We start from the raw sequence: 24,257 nt of genomic DNA, 5'->3' as shown, positions 1-24,257 counted from the left end.
AAAGCCCAGATGAAGATGAAGTTACTGTAGAGTTTTTAAAATTAGGAGGAAGAGACATAGCACAGAAAATGGCAAGACCCTGTCCAATCAAACCATTGTGACCACCCCACCCGAAGGAGACTCGACAAAGGTTTTAACAATAGGTCGCATCTCCGTCTGGTACCACATGTATCGCGGTAAGAACCGATAAATGTGATAGTGCAGGTTCGTGAATGAGGTCCATACGAAGTACATAAGTTACCACAAGGGCAATTCTCGTGATCTGACGGATTTAAAAAAAAAAAAAACAATGATTGTCGTGTAGCGGTTGAAGAGTGGACGTATTACAGAAAATGCGAATCTTGGATCTGTTCGCGGAGTACTGCAGTTTACATGTTTCAAGAATAACATTCGTTATATAATGCAAGGAAGCCACAGGTTTTTGCTGCACATAACAAAAAAAAAAAAAAAAAAAGTAGATAAGAAAATACAAATTATACGCTTCCCCTCCTCACACAAGTACCTATCCAGTTGACCTTTGAATTTATTCAAACTGTCGTGTCAACTACCTGTGAGGGCAACTTGTTCCAGCTATCAATGACTAGCTGGCTAAAAGAAAACTTCCTACAATCTAATCTAAACCTCAAGCCCTGTAATCTGAATTTATGATCCCTAGTTCTGTAATTCTTTCGAACACTGAGAATTCCACCTTCATTCAATTTACTAATCCCTCTCAGAGCTTTATAAACCTCACTCAGGTCACCTCTGATGTGCCGAGTTGCCAAGCTCTGTAGCCCACATAACCACTCTTTCCTAATACGGTCATCCTTCTGTCGATTTCACCATTCGAGATGCCCCTCTGTGGATCCTTTCAAGAAGCTCGATGTCTTTTTTTTCAGATATGGTTTTCATACTTGACCACAGTATTCCAAATGTAATTTTACAATTGCCTTATATAGTGGGATTATGATCTCCCTATTTCTACAGGATCGAGTTCGATAAATCATCGATAGGACAACATGGGCTTTTCTGGCTGCCAGTTTACATTGTCCAGAAAACTTCATATCTGCCCTTATTGTAACTTCTTGATCCCTTCCTCCTCCACGGTTTTTAACGCAACCCCACCAAGTGTATAATTTATTTGTGGGTTGCTATTCCCCAAGTGTAAGACCTTGCATTTAGCTTGCATTAAAACATAGTTTCCACTTTTCTGACCATCTCTGAAGTCTGTTCAAGAATGTACGGATAACGAACAGAGCAGCAATCGTCAGGGCACTAGTGGCAGCCCACGTCGCAAAATAACAGAGTTTTATTCATAAATAACTCGTGATTTATAGCTCATAATTTAAAATATATTTTTATTAAATGAATGTAAGTTCTGAACAGTTATAGCATAAATACAAAGACTTGAATATCAAAACTGTCTATTTGGCTCAGATTTCATATAATTTCATTCTGCATTACTTAATTCGAAGTTTATAATGTAAGCGGAAATATCGTGACAGTGAAAGTTGGTATTTACCTATTAGTGACTTCGTTGATTGAAATTCAGTTTTTCCCTTTAATAAAAAAAGTACTTCATATATTAACATCTTATTTTCTTTAGCAGATATTTTGTAATTGTAAATGCCGAAACCGTATTGTCTTAGTATTCCTTAGCCCAGACGAGCCTTTTAAGTAACGCCTACTATTTCCGCCATTTTAATTTCTTGCTGCAGCTTGTTCTATTTTTTTTTTTTTTCTTCATTTAATCATATATATTTCGTTTTCTTGGAAATAGTTAGGAAACATGTAGGACAGTGAGCACCGGTTGAAGAAACGGTGATCGATACACGCTTATATCAGAGTAACTGAACGCAGATTACATGCAAATTCCTCATACAAGAGCACGCAACGGATACACACACATGGTGTGTATACAGACATATATTTGAACCGACCAAACTGCTGCTTCGACAGTTATGACGTATTACAATAATAATGCAAAACAAAATGGAAGTACAAATACTGATATCGACAAGTAAAACAAATGGATCTCTTGCTGCACTAAGCGAATTCTGGGAACAAAAAAGCGCTTTTGAATTTGGGTTTTTTTTTTTTTTTTTTTTTTTTTTCAAAGTTATTCTCTTACTAGAAGTACACAAATTTGCTCAATTAAATAAATAATAGAATATTTTTTTTATAAAAAATATGAAATCGATTCTCCTATTCATGAATTTTAATTGTTTTAGGATCAAAGAGGCGCATTTAAAAAGTTCAAAGAATAATGGAGCGGCAGGTAGGACACGTGACAGTGTGTGTGTGGGGGGGATTACTCTGAGTTAGCGTAATGGCTACTATTGCGGCGGATACAAAAGGCATTTGATATTACATGTATTCTTATACCTAGGGAGATATAATCGTTTTTTTGGATCATTATAAAATGGAACGTCGTATACATCTGCAGAAAAAATCAAGCAATACATTACTATTTATTGTACTAACTGCTAATTATTAAATACAGAAGATAAATGATAGATCTAAAATTAATACATAACGTTATTGAAACAACTGCACCAATTCTTCCTATCTAATATATCACTCAATCAATACGTCTATTTGTTTTTCAATAAAATTGAAGCTGTTTTATTTAATGTTTCTAATTGAACGGGGTAAGTTCGGCCGATATTTTATCGGCATGATTTAGTAGCTGCTTCTTAAAAATTAAAAGGTTGTGTAAAATTTTATTGCTATTCTATGTGATTCAAGGTTTTGTTAATTTTATTATAACGCGAATAAAATTATTTTAATCTGTTGTGCAGATATACAAATATCATTATAAACTTTTTCAGATTTTGCTTTAATGGCAAAGTGTAATACCACGGTTTGCCGTTTTTTATTTAATTATTTATTACACAATGTAATATATGATAAATAAAACAAAAACACGAAATTAAGCGAGACCAGGAAAGGGAAGAAAATGCATTCCTCTTAGAAGCTCAAAATTCCGATAGAGATATACGTTTCCTCACCCTATTAATAAAATTCGTGGAAACTTTGAGTTCCCCAGTACTGAGGAGAATTACACTTGTGTAATATTTCTAAAGGTCAAAGAGATCGCCAAGTCTAGGAAACTACATCCGATCTCAATCGATTAGTATATATGCAAATATTTTTTCACTTTTTTTTTTATATATATATAAAATTTTTCTCTTACTAGAAAGAAGTACACAACTTTGTAACAGATTCTAGTAAGAGATTCCTTTTCTACTTCTGCCCTTGTTCATTTATTCGTTTCTTCGCTTTTTCCCATATTACCTCTACATTACTTATTATATATATATATATATACACGAGATGTGACAATGAAGCCCGAGACTCCTGCTGTTGCAGTCATCGATGAGTTTGAAAATAAATGTAAGTGGTATGTTTTAGTCCAAACTTCCTCCAACAGAAAGTGGTACAGAGATTGCCCAGCATGCTAACGGGTTGAAACTAAGAAGTTTCGTCAGTAGTGTTAACGTTCTATGTCATGATTTTGCAATGGAGTAACGAAGGAATATCAATACATTTAACGAATAACATTTCAACGCATGAAAGTTAAAAACTGTTTATGTACTTCGTTCCTCCTACTCAGCCTCATAGATGACCAAAAGCAAGAAGGGTGTCATCAATGCGAAGGCTTTATTCAGACTTGTCAAGACCATCCTAATTTTCAAGACTGTAATCACTGAAGTGTTGGGTGTTTCAATATGACCCAGAGACGAACGAAGCGTCAGAGAATGCAGAGAACTTAAAAATAATCATCAAGACCCAAAACGTTTCGTTTTGGGTCTTGATGATTATTTTTAAGGAATATTTACAGAATTCAAGGATCATGCTGATCATGTTTTTCTACAAACGGGGTATGTTTTACAAGAAATTTGCATCTGAAGGGAAGAGAGAGTCAATGCTGCGTTCTACGTACAGGTGCTTCAAGCTTAAAAGACTATTGAAACGCATTTTCCAGCAATTATGAGAGAAACGCAGCTGGTTCTTGTTGCACGAAAATTTCCTCGCCCATTCCATACTTGTTGTGAAGACATTTCTAACGAAACAAGGCACTGTACAGATCAACCCTGCTTTCTCGATATAATACCAGGGGATTTCTTCCTCTTTCCCAAGGTGAAAACTACCCTCAAAGGAAAAAGATTTCAGGATATTGTAGTTTTAAATGTTTTTCACCAATCTTATGTAGAAATAAAACACAACGAAAACGAAAACTGGAATCTTGATAACTATGTATTTATAATAAATTATATTTGCCTGTATTTACAATAAATTATATTTAACTTTACAACTAAAATATATGAAATATACATATAAAATATACTGGGTTAAGAACAATAAAACACATTAAAATATACTAAATTAAAAGCGATAAAACCATAGCTTACGAAGGCTCCTGCCTTCTTCTTCAGCGGTATTTTCTTTGTTCTGCGGAGCGTCTTTAAATACCAGCAGGTTCACGGTACTCATCACGTGTTCCGTTCTCTTGTGGTATGGAACCCGAAGTGGCTCGGGAGTGGGTCATATGGAACCGTTTATCCATTCTGAGGATAGTAGCCTCAAAGAGGGGATGGACCCGCGTTCCTCTATCTCTATTAATGTTCACTGCGGACCAGATCCGCAAACTCTCGAGCTACTTGCGGTCCCAGAACTTATGCGCCCGATCGGTGATGATAGCATCGTCCGGGTTGATCTGGTGCTGCTTCCCCCAAAAATGGTCGGCCACGGCGGACTTACCATACTCCACATTTCTTATTGCCTTATTGTGTTACCCAGACGATCTTTGAGACAGCGTTTTGTTTCATCTACATAAAACTCCCTACAATCTGGGCATCTAATACTATATACGACCCCACTTGCATTCTCTTTTTGAATGGGGTCCTTTACTTGTAACACGATTGTGTGCAGCCTCCGCCCTGGAAGCTGCACACAACGCGTCTGATAATTTCTTAGTATTCTAGTTATATGATCGGTTAGACCCGAATAGTAGGGAATATATGCAGTGGATACTGGCGTAAAAGATTCGCCTCTCCTCTGATTTCCTTTAATATCTTTTTCTATAATCCTCTGGGGGTAGCCACATTTTGTAAGATCCGTGGTGACGCGTTCATACTCTACATTTCTATCCTCGGAGGTACTACAGTGTGATTTTGCCCTGTCAACTAATGTTCTAACCACACTGTTCCTATGATGGCTGGCTGAGCTGAATTGTAGTGCGAATATTGACCTTTACACATCGTTTTCCTATAGACCTTAGTCTTTAGTTGTCGGTCTTTCCTACAGACCAACACATCTAGAAACGACAAAACTCCTCCTTCTTCTACCTCCGAGGTAAATTGTATGAATGGGGAGAAGCCATTTAAAATATTCAACACCTGATCTTCACTCCCCTTTCGAATAATTGAAAACGTATCATCTATGTATCTTTTCCACGGGCGCATAGGGAGAACACCAACATTAAATATTCTAGCCTCGAACTCCTCCATAGCTAAATTAGCTATAATTACGCTAATGGGGGAGCCCATGGCTGTACCTTTAACCTGCTTATACATAGTATTATCAAACACCATAGTGGTGCTTGAGAGGCATAATTCTATACCTTTCTCAATATCCTCTAAATTTAATTGTGTTCTAGTATGTAGAGTGGTATCTCTCCGTAAGGCCATGTGTGCACAATGCACCCCATGGTCAATCGGAATACATGTAAATAGAGATGTCACGTCGAAAGATATCATAATTTCATTCTCTTTTATGCGTTGGCCTCTTACAATATGCACAAAGTCTTTGCTATCCTTAATACTAAATTCAGAAAGTCCTACTAATGGAGATAATAATTTGGCTAAGAAACCAGATAGTGCATATGTGGGACTGCATATAAATGAGACTATGGGTCTAAGTGGTACACCCATTTTATGAATTTTGGGCAAGCCATAAAATCTTGGTATTTTGCTCCCTGTAGCATGCAGTACCCAATATTGTTCTTTGGAAATTTTGCTAGACTTAAGCTAACTCTGTACCATTCTATTCACTTGCCATTCCAAGTTAAGCAGTGGACTTTTCTGAATAACCTTATAGGTTGTTTGATCATTCAATAAATCCAACGCCTTATTTAGATATGCTTCGTTATCAAGAACCACCATTGCCCTACCTTTGTCCACGGGTAAGACCACAATGCTATCATCTTGCATTGTGGATAGGAAGGTAGAGTATGAACGCGTCACCACGGATCTTACAAAATGTGGCTACCCCCAGAGGATTATAGAAAAATATATTAAAGGAAATCAGAGGAGAGGCGAATCTTTTACGTCAGTATCCACTGCATATATTCCCTACTATCCGGGTCTAACCGATCATATAACTAGAATACTAAGTAATTATCAGAAGCGTTGTGTGCAGCTTCCAGGGCGGAGGCTGCACACAATCGTGTCACAAGTAAAGGACCCCATTCAAAAAGAGAATGCAAGTAGGGTCGTATATAGTATTAGATGCCCAGATTGTAGGGAGTTTTATGTAGAGGAAACAAAACGCTGTCTCAAAGATCGTCTGGATAACACAATAAGGCAATAAGAAATGCGGAGTATGGTAAGTCCGCCGTGACCGAGCATTTTTGGGAGAAACAGCACCAGATCACCCCGGACCGCAAGTGGCTCGAGAGTTTGCAGATCCGTTCCACAGTGAACATTAATAGAGATAGAGGAACGTGGATCCATCCCCTCTTTGAGGCTACTATCCTCAGAAGGGATGAACGGTTCCATATGACCCACTCCCGAGCCACTTCGGGTTCCATACCACAAGAGAACGGAACACGTGATGAGTACCGAACCTGCTGGTATTTAAAGACGCACCGCAGAACAAAGAAAATACCACTGAAGAAGAAGGCAGGAGCTTTCGAAAGTCATGGTTTTTATCGCTTTTAATTTAGTATATTTTAATGTGTTTTATTGTTCTTAACCCAGTATATTTTAATGTCTATTTTATATGTATATTTCATATATTTTAGTTGTAAAGTTAATACAATTTATTGTAAATACAGGCAAATATAATTTATTATAAATACATAGTTATCAAGATTCCAGTTTTCGTTTTCGTTGTGTTTTATTTCTACATAAGGTTGGTGAAAAACATTTAAAACTACAATATGAATATACCCAACCTCAGAGGCCTGTTTGAAGAAGATTTCAGGATGTTGAGGATATAAAGTAGCCGAGTGGCCAGGAGAGCGAATGCAGCAGCACACGCTCTTTGAGTGGACCGGGGGTTCAAGCCCGTGACTACTAAATGCGATCATTTGTATCGATTCATTTATTGTAAATTCCACTGACCTGGTGGTCGCGAGTATAAACAACATATATATATATATATATATATATATATATAACCGCCGAACTGAGCATCATCTCTTTGGACGTCTTCGCTGATTCTTTTCAGAAACTTTTAAATTGATGCAATAAGTGTATTCAATCAGGTGGTGATTACTTTGAATAAAACCATTTTTGAGCAACTTCACTTTATTATTTTTATTGCACCAGTCCGGGAACTTTATTGCCACACTTTGTTTTCAGATCATGAAAAATAGCTTCTGAGAGAAGCTGTTTTTTACTGAGTGAAGGGCATCACATGGGTTATTTAATTCTTAAATTATGTTAAAAAATAGGTGAAATAAAGAAAACAATTCTCCAACCATACACATTCAAAACTATACATTAATTTTCTATTTGCTGAGGATGTTTCTGAACCCACTTGGAAATGTTGCCTGGTGAAAAGAGTGATCAACTGGATTTAAGGATCCGATAATAAAAATGAAAAGAATCCCGAAGTTGGTTCAGAAACTTCTTCAGCAGCACACAGCAAATTAAATTAGCGTATGGAAGGTGCTGGGTGTGAGAAACGTTTTTTCCTGTATATTACAGATCAATAAACTAATTAGTCTCTTAACTTCGTATGGAGTGCAGCGTTTTTCACTTTTTAATATAATGTAAGTTCTCAATTTCACCAGAAGGAACATTCTTTAAAAAATTAAGAAAAGCCGTCAGTATATTTTTAAGCCTCTCTCTCTGCTATTTTCAACTCTAAGTACAAATCAACCTTGCTTTTAAAGAAGTAAAGTCAACTTCAGTGAACGTAAGATGTAGAAATAGTTCAATTAGTAATAATGATCCCTGCTTGCACACATCTCTGGCAAAACATGAAACATCCATTATTATCTTAGCATTTGGCAATCTTCGGTGAGATGTCACGTTGCTTGTACAAGGATAACATACCAGGTAGCAGCTAACTTGCTGATCACTCCACTATTAGTTGTTTCTCTCGTCTATTTGCAAACGATTTACTGATGCAGAAATTGCTTTCAGCAACGCCTTATTGACGTTTAGACAACGTTACAGAACAACTAAATGTAATTACTTCAATATTTGAGCTTTCCGTTATTTCAGAGGTGAATAAATTCATCTAGTATCTTCTGAACTACAATTAAAGGAGTGGCTAACCATTTCTCAGCATGTCACATATTAAGTTAGTGTGCGCCGGGTACCTGCCACTACCAAACTTTTTTATTATCTTTTTTTTTTTTTTTTTTTAAATTTAAATGAATTTTCTGCTAAGCGCTTGTAATTAAAACTCAAAACAATTTTTACGTTTATAAAATAAATTTAAGATATGTTAACGAACTGCAACACCTTCACAGACAAAAATCCAGCAACCATTGCTCACCTGTCATGAACAAACACTCTTGGGCTAATCGCTGCTACCCGTTCTGTTTCATCTCCTCAATTGACAGCTAATCAGAACCCCCATTTCTCCAGGTCACCCTTTCAAATTAAGAGTCACCCTGCCAATATCAAGGAAAAGTATCAGATTAGGATTGGTACCCCCAAGTCCTCTATTCTGAGATCAATGAGCAAGCCTCCCACCTCCCAGCACAGAAGCCTTTTTATTTCCCGACTGGGGCCACTGACAACTGCTGAGGATATTGAGGCAGCAATGAGTAAAGAACTGCATACCAAAGTATCCGCAAAATTACTCAAGAAAACGCCAAATTACTCGTCCTTTAGAGTAGTTTGCAAAAGTCAGGCATTCAGATCTGTTGCATCCACATCTTTGTGGCCAGTTGGCACTCTAATCAGGCCTTTTTATGAATCGAAAGACCCAAAACCATCCATTTGAACTTCATCTTGTGAGCAAGACCGTAGGATGACACGGCTCCCCCTTGCATGACTAACTAATTGCGGAAATTCACTAGTGTCTCTCGACTGTCGAAAACCACTGCACCACATGTCCAGCTCCAATCACTTTCTTGCCCCAGCTACTGCTTATAAACATACTGATGTGACACCACATAACCCTGCTTTTCAATCACTTTCAATTAACAGTATAATTTCCACTAGGCCTGTTGAGGTGTTCAAACCATCAAAAAATAGATAGCACTTATAAAAATTCCCTTTCAACTCACCCTTACAGTTTTTTACCAAAATGTCCGAAGCCTCTGCATCACATCTAGCAACTCCTTATTTTATGAAGCAATACTCGTCATTGTGAAGTTTAAGCCTGTTTAATCGATTTAGCGACAATCTACATACCCCCTAACTCCAGATATTGCAACAGTTGACGATGCTACCGGCTGGATAATGAGTAAGTTACACCCTTCTGCTACTCACATTCTCTGCGGCGATTTTAATCTTCCATCCCATCTCAGCCCTCTCCTTCAGCGACTAATGAACAATCTCTGTCCATTAAAGTTTACGATTATCAATGAGGAGCCAACGAGAGGCACCAGTCGCCTCGACTTGATTCTATGTTCTGGAATTTGCAGAGTCGACATTCCACTAGAAACGTCCTTCAAATCAGATCACGACCAAATTGCATTACTTTTTGTTCTGCCCAGCTTCAATTGCCATAATACTGTAAAAAAGAAACTCATATTTTCTCCGACTTTTTTGGATCCCAAAAAGTGCCTCGGGGCAGAGCAGTCTATTCCATGGTATGTGCTTGATGGATGTGACCCAATCCTCGCAGTTGATCTAATCACAAAATGGATAAATACAGTCACGCTCTATGCGTCAGCCAAAACCGTACACATTTCTCCAAGGACTAGAGCTTGGTGGACCAAAGATCTAGCGCGTAGTTTCCACAACAAGCAGTACCTTCACAAGCAGTGGAAAATCTCTGGCACAACCCAAGATCGAATCCTATACTCCAGAGCAAGAGCTATTTTCAACAGACTCAAGGCATCAGCAATAAAGAGATACACCGATGCTACCTTGTCCAAAGGAAAAGCGCCATACTCATCCAGACACAGTCTCATTAATTCAAATCTTGATCTAGATAACTGGATGGACTACATTTCAAGATTCAAAGCCAATTCCGCTTCTGGTGAAATTCCTCTCAAAAACTCTCAATTTGCTCCTACTGATGATCTTTCCATAATTTCCATCACAAGACAGCAACTAATATATGCTATTAACTCCCTGCCTCCATCTAGAACCGCAGGCCGGGATAACATACCTAATTCCATAATTAAGTGCCTTAGCCCCTACATCCTAGATGCATTGCTCTCAATCTACAACTCTGTTCTTTCCACACGAGTTTTCCCTGCTCAATGGAATGAATACTCTGTGAGTCCACTGCCTAAGGTTAAAGCGCCAACAAGCCTAAAAGATTTCAGACCAATCTCAACTTCTTCCACCCTCCTCAAACTTCTTGAAAAGATACTCCTTCCAGCATTACACAAACAGCTGATGCCACAGAAGCCGAAACAGTTCCATTTCGCAGTCGTAAATAGATCCCCCAGAACAAACCTCATGGCCGCACAGACATCAATTCTTCAATCTTTCGAAACTAAATCCGAATTAGCTATTGTGTACGCCGATATTGAAGCTGCTTTTGACAGCCTAGACGTCACAGCCCTTCTCAGTCTTCTGCAATTCTTCTTGAGGATTAATGGAGGCCTACTAGCTTTCTTCACCGCCTTATTGAGGAATAGAAGTGTCCACCTCACAATGAAGAAGACCCACTTTACAAGAAAAATCATTGCAGGAGTCCCACAAGGTGGCGTCCTGTCTGGCCTTCTTTTCTCAGCCATTCTAATTCCTTTCATGAGTCCCCGTGATGATGCTCTAATAGATGCCGACGATATAAAGTTTCTTACCTTAATCCCACCGTCTGCAAACCCAATGGCAATTACGTCTTCAATCACAGAGAACTTGACCGCTCTTTCAACTTACTCGAAGATGTTTGGGTTAAAACTTAACCCATAAAAATCCGCAATAATGATTTACTCATTGAAACAACAACCAACAGTAATTCAACCATCCGTTTTGGGTACTCTCATCCCAGTGGTTACATACCATAAGGATCTCAGTGTCTATTTTGATCCGAAGCTGAAATTTAATGTTCACACAGAATACCTCCGGTTGCGATTTAACACCCTACGCTGGAGAGCGAAACAACACTTACTTCATTCCAACGATACCACAACCACTATCAGATATCTTCAAACCACTGTTTATCCAGTTATTTTATACGTTGCTGAAATTTGGGCATCTGCATCGCCCTCACTTCAAAAAACGGTGTTTTCGTGTGAATACTGGACCCTGAAATAGGCCACAAATAAGCATCGCCGACCCTCTCAATTGAGAACAAATAACATGGCTGAGCAGCTAAATGTAGCCAGGCTCCCGAGATTAATTGACAGCAGGCATTTAATGACTACATTAAAAATGTACACAGGAATGATAAACGCTCCAAACATCTGGGATTTCTGTCAGTGGCACAATCCTCTGCCATCCTTGAGGTCAGATCCCACACTAATCCTCAAATACAACTGGTTGAAACTGTGTAATCGTTTTCTACCTGCCCAGGCACTCCCCAAAATTCAGGCACTGCTCCGTCTTGGAGTCAACCTACAGAAAATGGCTACTGACTACAAATACCGTCACATGCTCCTCGAGTGGATTACATCTATGGAACTGGGATAAATTCCTCCACACGACGTTCATTCAGTTCCTCTTTATATTTTCCTGTTATTATAATTTCATTTTTACATGTTTAATTTTGTGTAACTCGTATTTCCCATTAACTGTAATTTTTGCCAATTAATCACATATATAATGTAAAACTCCTGGCCATGTCGCCGTGATGAGAATTATTGTTACTAGTACATGTACCGTACTTAGCAGCAATAAAGAAGTTATTTAAATATTCATCATTACAAATCGATGTCATGAGGAGCTCGCTAACGGCCCCTACTTACCGGCGCTAAATTAACATTAAAGGCGGCAAATACGTCCCGTAAGTTCCAGTCAGGTTGAAACGCATGGGTCATAATTTCTGGCAATAAAAGTGGAATTTTAACAATATATGTTTAGCTTCATTTCTGATTGGTCAATAATTTTTTACGTAATTTTTTTCACAATGGAAGGCGCACCATTAACAAGAGCTGAGTGTGCAGTGGGACTGGCCATCCCTGAATTAAGAAATTAAAGATGATGATGTACACTTTATGTTCGTGAAGTATATTTCAATATCTTTCGAAATATTTATTTTAAAACATCTCTCAGCAGTCATTACAACATGATTTTTTTCTACATGCATTTATTTATACACTCTTTCACACTTCTAGGAATGAATTAGGAATCAATATATTGTCCAACCAATCCCCAAAACACAAGGAGCGACCTCAGTTTCAAAATTCAGGCCAATAATGAACGCCTCATGTCTCCTCAAAGTCATGGAGAAGTGTCTTCTTCCCATTCTAACCAACCAGATGTGAATCACCATACATTCACTATGACTTGAAACGCAGGTCCACCATTGCCAACCTACTGCAAACCACCAACACCATTCTGGAGGCTCTACAAGATAGGGCTGAGATGGCAATTGTTTATCTGGATATTCAGTCTGCATTCGACAGCACAGATATCCAGCCCCTCCTGCAACTTTGTGAGGATGGATACCAGATAAAAGGCAATATACTGGAATTCTTTAAGTCGCTACTTACGACCAGGGTCCTTCACTTAACTGTGAATAAAAAATCTCACACAAGGAAAGTTTGTGTAGGTGTACCCCAGGGTAGAGTTCTTTCAGGGCTCCTCTTTACTGCCATCCACCCATTCCTGTCCCAGCAAACAGAATTTATCAGTTATGCAGACGACTTGAAGCTGCTCTATCGGATACACGGGACCGCTCGACCTGATTCTGTTTCTGAAACCATTATCAACAGCCTTAAGAATCTGATTACATACTTGGCACAGTTTTCTCTTAAGATAAATCCAAAAAAATCTTCACAAATGGTGTTTTCACTCAAATCAAACCCAACGCAACTAAACCTGGAAATCCACGGAACCCCCATCACCCCAGTCATCAAGCACAAAGTTCTCGGCGTTATATTCGACCCTAAATCAGTTTCAAACACCATGTTGGAGACATTCACAACAAGGTCTGCAGATCAAGATGGCTTGCCAAACAACACCGCCTTCATGTCACAGAGCCTGAGTACACGCTCCAATACATATACCGGTTTCTGCAGCCAGTCATCACCTACAGTTCAGAAATCTGGGCGTCGGAAACGAAAACTACGCTAAAAACCATTGCATCCGATGAGTACTGGCTTCTTCGGTGGGTCCTCTTTAAGCATAATCTGCCACCACTCACACATATTTCAGATATCACCCAACTTCTAAATTAAGAAAAGTCTCCAAACGGATATTCGCCCTCCGCTTGCTTGTGTCAATTAAAATGATAGCAGGTGAAGTCAATACGCCAAATTTCTGGCAGATGTGCAATTGGAGGTTCCCCCCGAAACCCTTAAGGGCCCTCCCCTCTCTGCAGTCTGTGGCGTGGAGGCTCAGGATAGGAAATAGACTCCTGCCCATGGAGATGCTCCCAGGAGATAGATGTGGCCTACAAAAAGTTCATACACAACAAATTGTACAGAAGACGTATCATCAGGGACCAGCTCTCGTCTTCAATCGAGTGACTGCCATCGTCTTTTCATCGCTTTTCATGTGTCTTCATTTCACATGTTAATATTAATTTTATATGTAAAATATGTAATTATAGGTTTTATGTCCTAATATGTTTTATGTAATTTTTCTTGTATTAGTTATTTAATGTTAAACCCCTAGCATTGTCGCTGTTGTGGGTATTATTGCATCAGGCAATCATGTATCCGATCAATGCCTGCAATAAAGATATTAATAATTTATACAGTTGTAATAACAATGGTTTAGTAATATTATTTCATGAAAATAGTATTGCTTTAACGTTTTCCATTCACATTTTTGAACTGCCTCCTGTATGCTTAGCTATTGAACAATCCATAGACAACTGCCAGTCAATGAAATGTAAAGCAAACATTTGTAAAGCTTGATTTTTTTTTTTTTTTTTTTTTTTTTTGATTTGGTAGTTGTTGGCGCATCGGCTTCTGTGGCCATATTGCACCTCCCAAGGTTTTTGCAGTACTTTGATCCAAGCCCGAGGCGGGAATCGAACCCGCGACCTTTGGGTTGCCGGGCAGGTACTTTACCCACTCGGCTAGCCCGGTCGGCCATTTGTAAAGCATCACTTTTTTTATGCACACCAAGAAATCATTTCCCTTCTCTAAATTAATTCGGTATCCGTCTATTATCATTCCGCCAGTAGTTACGACATTACCATTCTAGTGTCGCAACTTTCGTTCTAAGTAAATATAAGCTTGCATAAATATTCATACATTTACACAGTTTAGGTTATGTTAGACTTACTTGTAACTTACATTGACGGGAGAATAATAGACGAGTACCGAAGCCTTCGCCCCCGTAACGCCATCTGCGCACACACAAATAGAGAAAACGCTTTCATTACTATTATGATTATTTTTTTAATTAGAAGGAAATTCATATTTCAAGAATTAATTAATTCATATTTAAAGAATAGAATTTCCTTCTAATTAAATATGAATATGAAATTTTCTAAGACTAAAGACAATGCTTCCATATTATCTCGGGATCAACCATAAGGAACTTTTTGTCAGGTATTTCCCAAGGTTTCTGTCACAAATCGGCAGAATAAGATTATTTATGCAGAGCGCAAATGTGTACATAAAAAGATGGAGGTGGACAGAAGAAAAACATTAAAACTAAGCAATATAATATTTATCTGCCCATTACTGTTCGAGAAAGTCATTAATAAAAATGAAATTGTTCTACTGTTTCTGGAAATCCGTACAAATCATTCAAAACAAATAAATAAAGAAAATATTAAAATCAAGAATCAGTAAAGGAGGTAATGATCTGCTGTATAACAGTCATATTGGTAGAAGGTCACATAAAGTGACCAGACGTCCCGGATTATGCGGGACAGTACCGAATTTCAGTCTTTTGCCCCGCATTGCAAACTATCCCAGATTGGACATGTAGCCTCTATACTTAACGGCAAAGGTACGGTAATGCAAATCATTTACCTTATGTTTGCCGGGAACCAATGGCACAACGGAAAGAGTTTTTTTGATAGTTTCTGGTAGTTGTTGGCGCATCGGCTTCTGTGGCCATATTGCACCTCCCAAGGTTTTTGCAGTACTTTGATCCAAGCCCGAGGCGGGAACCGAACTCGCGACCTTTGGTTTGCCAGGCAGGTACTTTACCCAATCGGCTAGCCCGGTCGGCTTTTTTGATAGTAAATAAGCTGTGGACAACAAAAACACAAGCTGACCATAGAAACGGCGAAAGCAATACTAATTCTTGAAATTAGTATTAAGTTCAATTTTGCTAATTCTTGCGAAGAATTTTACGAAGAAATAGCAAATAAGGAAGAATTATTAAGAAACATTCACTCAGCGAGAAAATATATTTAATTATTGTATATTATTTAATTTCTCTTGTTTTTATTGTTAAAATAAGTATGTATTATTATTAATTATTTCACAGATAAACCTAACCTTTTTTCACTAAACAAAATGAAAATCGATTAAAAACTTGAACCTTCTAATAAGTGTTTTTCCCCCTTTTAAATACAATTATTTTTCTCAATTCACATCCTTCACACAATCTTCTGTTTGTTGTTTGGTTTTTTAGGAGCATTATCAACTAACGCCATATTGCTCCGGGGATATGTGGTGGTCATTCCCTGACCTTTCCGCATTCTCCGTATTTGGTGGGCACGGGCCCGAACCCCGGTCTAATCAAGAAGCGTGTGCTACGCACTGCTGCTCCTGCCCACCTGGCACAACCGTCTGTTCGTTACATGGCGTAACGGGGAGGGGGGGGGGGACCGTATACCGAATTTCAGCGTTTCTGTGGGGGGGAAGAAGAAAAAAAGTCTGAAATTTACTTACGGATGCACCCTCCTGACTGCCTCAGTCTTAAGGTTTTATTCCCCCTTCTTCCCGGCTTCCGCTGTTTTAAAATAGGAAAACAAGTTCCCGATGATAAAACAGCGGCAAGGAGGGGGGGGGGGATAAACACCATAACTAACACTAACCATTGCTGGTTAGGCAGGTAAATCACTGCCTTTTTCTTTTCCTCGCTGCCATTTTGGAAGGGTGCACCATAAGTAAATTTTTACAAAAAAAAAAAAATAATAATAAATAATATATATATATATATATATATATATATATATATATATATATACGCTTTATATTTTTTAAGACCTTTGATATTTTATTTTATAAGCTTAGTTCAAAGAAGTCAATGTATTTAATTTATATATGTATATGAATATTTTTTATATAAAAAATTTTTAAAAAAATTTGTACAGTATATTGTTTCTGGGGGGGACTCAAAAATCCCCCTAGATGTCCTGCATTGGAATTCTATGGATCTGGTCACTTTACATATAGTACTCATACTTTCTTTAAGGAAGTAACGACGCCGACAACTACACGAACTGTATGAAGCAACAGCAGTAGCCACGCAACCTCAGAGTTCAAGAACAAATCGAGATGCTACTTAATCACTGCCCATGCGTAAAGTACGATATGGCAAAAAAGCGATAGATAACATAAACGGTATTTTTTCTATGTATCAATATACTTCTGATCGGGACTTCATAAAAGACATTAAACGAATAATAACATTTGTGATTACAATAAGCGACGTGCACTATAGATAGATAGAGAGACAGATAGATATAAAAGCAATTTTCCTTCTTTAATCTTAATACTCGTTAAACTTGATAGATACAAGTTTATAGCATTAGCTTTTAGTTGCGGAATTTTATGACAGCCATAAGAATTATAGCTTGAAATATAGAAGACAAACCGAGGTGTGGTTCACTGAGGCTACTATTGTAGTTGTTGTGTGGGTTTTTGTCATCAACTATGTGTCCGCATTGTATGTACTTATTTGAACAAGTGTATATCTCATACAAGTTGTTTCAGTGGATGTGATGTTAAGCTGAATTTTTTTGTACTACAACTGACAGGGCTCTAGGCAGAAACGTAGTGATGAGCCATCTATTTTATATTTTAGCTTTTCTTGTATATTTTGGCTATTGTTTTATATTTCATTTTATGTAAATTCCCTGGCATTTTCTGCCGTGAATGGAATTTGTCATGTACCAATGTGTCACTATATTTATATTTGGTAGGAAAATAAAGATTTATTTATTTAAAAGAAATTGCATAGTACCACAGTCACGTACGAGAAAGTTCCACAGTAGAATTCTAGGGTTGTTCCGTTACAGCGGCAGGAAACGATTTTTCATGAAATCAATTCTACTTATTAATAACATACCTACTTGGCCGATTCCTTTTATGTAAGCCACGTCCCCGGAGTTCTTTTCTAAAAGATCAAGCTATAGTATAGTTCAGCATTTCTACAACTGAGGCGCGATCCCCCCCCTGGAGGGGGATAGCAGCTCGATACAGTTTAATACGTAATTTATAAAAATTAGTAAAAATGAGGGTTAAATCTCAGTTACGTTATTAACACTCGCTTCATTAACCAAATCAGAAGCCCCTTTCCCTTGCTCACATGCTATTTATGCTATTATGTTTTGTTTTTATTTTTATCATAGTGTTGATAGGTGTGTAGTCGCGGTAAAAAAAAAATAAAATAACAAATATATATATAAGGTTAATGAATTTTTATTTGATCTCTGTTCACTAGTTAACCGTATTTGTATTTCTTACTACAGGATTCCAAATTTGATATTTTTTGTTTATTTCCAATAAAATATTAGCTATCAAAGTTATTGGGATATTTATTTATTGCACAATTTTAACCTCAATGTAATCATTAGGTTTACTCATAGAGGAAGGGATAGGGATCGCACAAATTCATTTAGCATTTTAGAGGGTTGCAGTATCACAAAGTTTGAGAACCCTTGGCATATTTTATGAATGGCCCCTGACTATCCATTTCATGAATACTTTCTGACTGTGTTGTTAATTAGTTGTGGTGCTGAAAAATAAAATACATGAAAAGAACTCCAGATTCCCTGGTAGGAAAACCGCACTCTCTTCCTACGGTTCGTCAGAATATGAAAGGATCCTACTTGCGCAAGAGTCGTCTGTTGGTTCAAAGTCGTGCCGGAAAATAACTTTTCCGACACGCACCACTGAACCAACAGACGACGCTTGCTACTCCTTTTGTATCATTACTTATTTAGTTCGTATTGTAACGAATGGTAGGAAAGGAGGGGAGGGTAGTTTTCCCAGGAAATTTGAAGTTTAAGTTCTTTTAATTTTTTTCCCAACATCACATCACAACGAATTAAAAACACTGCGAGCAGGTAAGTCTCTAGAAAATAAGCTGTGCTAATTCATGTGATATTCGTTAAATTTAAAAGTGCATTATAGCTCTAAATTGTTTAGTGGCGCGTTTTAGAATAAATTAATACGTGTATAGAGTTTGTTAAAGTAGATTTTAATTACTTGGAAGAGGGGAAACTACGTGGTTGTTCATTATACGTGAATTGTTAATAAAATAGATTTTTTTTTTTTTTAAATTCTCGCTAACAATTATACGCTTTTAATATTTTCATACAAATAACTTTTTCATAAACTACCCTACAAATAATTAGAGAATCATAAATCCCCACTATGTGAGCACTGCTTTCTAAACCTAAAGAGAACAACTTAGTAATAGAGAGAGAGTGTTTACGAGACACCTGTAGGTGTCTTTTCTGGAGTGTGTGTGTGTTTTTTTTTTTGGGGGGGGACATACTCAATGCCAACAAAGCAAACAAGATTAAGAGACAAGGCATACACGTGGTCTCATTATGTGCTTTGTCTATAGTACAGTATATTTGTTTCTCTATAAATAATAAGGTTTATTATTTTAAAGCGGCTGATATACCAGCTCCAACGATTTACAATAAGACGTGCAGCTTTGCACAGTACCACAGCAAACGCGTTTTTTTTTTGTATTAGCATAAGCATATGATGCAAGAAATCAAGCTAATGTTGCATCAGCTAAAATAGCGCCTCCGTAGCCAGGTGGGCAGGAGCAGCAGTGCGTAGCACACGCTTCTTGATTAGACCGGGGTTCGAGCCCGTGACCACCAAATATGGAGGATGCGGAAAGGTCAGGAAATGACCACCGCATATCTCGGAGTAATATGGCCTTAGTTGCTAATGCTCCTAAAAAAAAAAAAAAAAAAAAAAACCAAACAAACAACATCAGCTGAAACGCGCGCACACACCATTTCATCCGTCCATTTGCTCCAAACGTTTTTGCAGTTCTTCCTTGAAGTTATTTAAACTATTAACTTCCACAACGATAGATGGAAATTTGTTCCAGCAATGAACCACCCGCTGGCTAAAGGCAAATTTCCGCCCATGTATTCTACAACTGTCTTTCCTCAATTTTTGGAATTTATAAATAAATTTTCTGTTTATACGCCGGGACGACCAAACGGTCAGAGGAGTTCACAAGATAGACTACGAGAAACAACACCGTATTTAGCAGTCATGGGCTTGAACCACGGTCACTCAAGGTACGTGTACTTATGCACCCGCGCGCCTGACCACTCGGCTACGGCGGCCGTCTAAATTATGGCCCCTCAGGTGAGTAACTTCAGAAAGAGGAAGAATCCCATCAGCATTGAGCTTGCTCAAACCATTCAAGGCCTTATACACCTCAGTCAGATCACCTCGCAGATGCCTAGTCTCCCGATGCTGCAATTCGCAGAATTTAAGCCTCTCTTGGTAAAGCAATTCTTTGTTCCCTCTCACCAATCTCGTTGCCCCTCTATGTACTCGTTCCAGCAGCACTACATGCTTCCTAAAATGAGGCCTCCAGACGTGTATGCAGAACTGAAGGTGTGGCTTGACCATTGACAAAGGGATAATCACCTACTTATCCCTGCTAGCAAAATTCCCTTATATCATTGACAAAACACGAGCTGCTCTGGCAGCCTGTCTGCATTGTTCAGAAAACTTCATATCTGATTGCACAATTATCCCCAGGTCTTTTTCATTCTCCACTACCCTGAATGCAGTATCGCACAGTTGGTACGTTACTCTGGGATTACTGTCACCCATATGCAGTAAACTGCATTTGTCAATGTTAAACTTCAGTTTCTACCTCTCAGCCCATCTGCCCAACTTCTCTAGATCCTGTTGTAGTAGCGTACTGTCATTGCCGACCGGACTAGCCGGGTAGGTAAAGTGCCTACCTGGCAACCCAAAGGTCGCGGGTTCGAATCCCGCGTCGGGCTGGATATCACGATGGTGCCGAACCAACCGTTTGGTTGGATATCCCAGCCACGATACACGAAGGAAGCAAGAAAAAACTGATTCCTTCGTGTATTGATCACATCATACGACATAAATAAAATTACTGTCATTAACAACTTTTGTTAATGACAGTAATTTTATTTTTTGTATATTTAACTTTTGTATATTTAACTTTTGTATCGCCAACTTTTGTATCGCCTGCAAACTTGGACATTAAGCCTGATATAGCTTCATCAATTGCATTGATAAATATAGAAAACAATGGGCTCAACACCGAAAACTGGGGGACTCCACTAATGTTACAGCAGTATCCATTGATTGCCACTCTGGCTTCTCCCACTCAGTCATCCCTTTATCGATAGCAGCAATTTGCCCTTAATACCATACTGCTACAATTTGCAGAAGTCTTTCTAAGGCTGTCAGTTTTCCATGTGCAACAGTATCAAAGGCTTTCCTGAAATCCAAGTACAGTATATGATATCAAAATTATTTTTCGAATCCAGTTCTTTTGTGACCACACTGTAGTATCAAATCAAAATGGTCAGGCAAGACTTCCCCTTAACAAACCCATGCTGTGTTTGAACACAGCATGGGTTTTTTAAGGGGAAGGTTGATTACAGACTAGCTTAACTACAATAGGCTTCTGGGTCGCCTGATAATGTATATGCATTCCATGCATTTTTCTTCTCTGCCATGAGTCTCATTAGTTCAACAGACAGCCATTTAGATCTAAATCTTGAACAGTAATTCTTAGTTGTTATGAAAAGCCTAATAGCTTCCAAGATTAATTCCTTGAATGCTATTGGTTATATCTTCAGTTGGTCCCACTGTACAGAATCTCAAAACCGTCTGAAACCACTGTAGTCACCTTTACAAAAGCCCTTCCTTTTACCCCTAATGGTAGTTACATCTTTAAGTAAATCCCACATCAGTACACTGTGATCACTGCCACCTAGTAGTTACTTTATATGCAGATTCTTAATGGATGAATAATCACTGCTGATAATCAGATCAAGAGTATTACTCTCTCTGGTTGCCTCTCGATCATGCTGCTGTAGCAAACCATCATTGAATAAATCCACAAAAGTCTTGCTAGTGTGTGAGTGACCAACCCACAAGGTTTCAGTCAATATTTGGGAAGTTAAAATCCCCCATTATAAGACAAATTGATTTACTGGCCCACTCCATTTCTCTTTACCGTTGTTCGTTGTACTCAGAGTCATTAGGACATAATACACTTCTACTCTGATTTTTGCTTTCCCAGTGCTTAAAGGCAAAAGGTAAACTGCAGCTATTATCAACCCGTTGCAGGATGGAAGCCTCCTCAACGGCTCATGTTGAGGGAAACGGGCCATAATGTGCCACGCTGGCGACAGAACCTGGGTCTACTCAAAGAGCGTGCGCTGTTCCACACCCGCTCCTGACCACTCACTTTTCACCCACGTTAACTGGATGCACTGCCTTAAGATTTTATGTGCTTTAACTACAGCATAACCTTCCTCCCTGTCTATCCTTTCTGTAACATTGCACTCCCCAAATTCCAATTCTGCATTCCTTATATCTGTGTGACACCACGTCTCTAATATCCCAACAATATCCACCTTTGATGTCTTGACCAACACTTCAAATTCATCAAATTTATTTACTGTACTCCTAGCATTGGTGTACATACAAGTAGACATGCACCTGTTTTTACTCTTAGTTACCCTAACACAGCGCTTTTCTATACTTGTTCCATGATGACTCCCAGCAGTTCTTGAAATTTCCAGCACTTTATTTTCCAGGTTGCTGCTAATTCCAATAAAAGCAGTGCAAGAATCACTTACACCTCTGCCTGCCTACTGTTAATCTATTTGTCAGTGAAACCGCCAAAGATAACAGTTTTCTGACACACTTAACGCTGAATCAATAGCATCAGCAAATATTCTTGCACCGTTTTTATTAAATTGAATTCCATCCCTTTAGAAGCAGTCTCTCCTGTTAACAAGCACACACACACCACGCTGAAAAAAATTCCACACCATGAGCCTTGCACAATCTCTCCAGAGCCAAACTAATTGGCAAGTCTCTCGTCGTACACTCTCTGCTATCATGCCTGGGTACAACTGCAGACACTTTCAAATTCAACCCTTACTCGCGGCTTTTTTTTTTTTTCAACATTGACCTATACTTGTTAAGTAATTCCGCTGTTCTCCTACTCTAAATGTCATTAGTGCCAACATCTACAACAATATCGCTTCTTTGGGCAGTTAAAAAATATCTGCTCTACAAGGTTATCAACTTTTGCCCCAAACAGACATACCCTGGTCCTATTCCACCTATCCTTTTTGCAAAATATATTTCCCGTTTACCTGACAATAGGGTCACCAAGGATAATCAACTCCTGTGAGATTAGCGCATTCTGCCTTGAAGATTGCTGTGTTGCCTGATGCACAAGAATGAGCTCTGCATTGAGTTGGCCAGCTGAGAGCTTGTGGGCCCCATTTTAATTCCTTCAAGGGGAAATACCTGCTTTTCTGCTCTAGTCTGGGGCATGATTTCCCTTTATATACAATTTCATTGATTAACAATGAAAATTAATAAATTAATTGATTTGTTGACAATGGTACACTAAGCTAACAGATTCCTAAATGAAGTGATATATGTATTACGCTATCTAGCTTTACGTTATACTTTACGCTATCAAGTTCGATATAGTTACGCTATACCGTAACGATCACAATGTTAAATTAGTGTTAGATTAGTGTCACAATGATAAATTAGCTAAATTTGCTAAACACAAAAAAGATATGCCCAACAAGTGATTAGAACCTTCGAACTACTTATTTATCACAATTAATACTCTACTATCACTCTGCACTACTGTGTGCAGAGTGATAGTAGAGTTATGTGCTACGATATGCAGGCCAAAACACTGATACAATAGCGATACGAGTAAAGAGTCATAACTTACAAAATCACTAGCTAAATTTTAAAAAATAAGCTAACAGGCGTAACTAAGACTATTTAATCTATTTATAAAACACAATTTAATCTGTTAATTAATCAATACGGTAAAATTTTTATTATGTATTTAGGGTTTTTTTTATTATGTTTATAATAAAAATATATAGATATCGAAAAGTCCTGTTCATGATATCATGTCCTGTCCAGAAAGTTCTGCAAACATTTCACAAGTTGCATGTTTTTTTAGGCTGTGATACATTGGAGAATGGGTTATTTGAGTTATTTTATAATTTAACTGTTGTTTAGTTGGCGGTTTTTTTTTTTTTTGCATCGATTAATTTAGTCATAGCATGCCAAAAAGCAGGAATATATAGAATTTTCAATGGTAATAAACAGATTTTCGATTCATTATCCCTTGAAGTATCCCTTTCAAAACTTATATGTATACAAAAGTAGTAATCACAAATTTCCAAGGAAGCAATTAGTTTTTTTCTTCTTTCTCTTGTTACGTTTTCCTTTATGGAAGAGCACTATGATGCACTACTAACAGTGGACAACAAATTTTAAACTTTGAATTTTTTACTCCCAAAATATGGTACATCTCATGGATCTTAGTGGGGTGACTAAATTTAAGTCAAGTACAGCAGAT

At 38.0% G+C, this 24,257-nt stretch overlaps 1 protein-coding gene across 2 annotated transcripts in view; it reads left to right on the top strand.

The window, feature by feature from the left end:
* LOC150081982 (major facilitator superfamily domain-containing protein 6-like) overlaps positions 1–24,257 on the top strand; it is a 127,257-nt gene that overhangs the window by 32,992 nt on the left and 70,008 nt on the right. Inside the window, exon 1 of one of the 2 annotated variants that reach the window (XM_090379880.1) lies at positions 18,617–18,714. The exons of the other annotated variant lie outside the window; for it this stretch is intronic. The gene's annotated coding sequence lies outside the window, so the exon portion shown is untranslated. Of the gene's footprint in view, positions 1–18,616; positions 18,715–24,257 lie in introns of those variants that run through there. 2 annotated transcript variants of the gene reach the window in all.

Source organism: Mastigoproctus giganteus, chromosome 8 (assembly GCF_048544385.1).
Source record: "Mastigoproctus giganteus isolate SK-2022 chromosome 8, ASM4854438v1, whole genome shotgun sequence".
Lineage (NCBI taxonomy): Eukaryota > Metazoa > Arthropoda > Arachnida > Uropygi > Thelyphonidae > Mastigoproctus > Mastigoproctus giganteus.
Note: the sequence above shows the minus strand (reverse complement) of the source record. Positions and strands in the feature narration are given on the sequence as shown.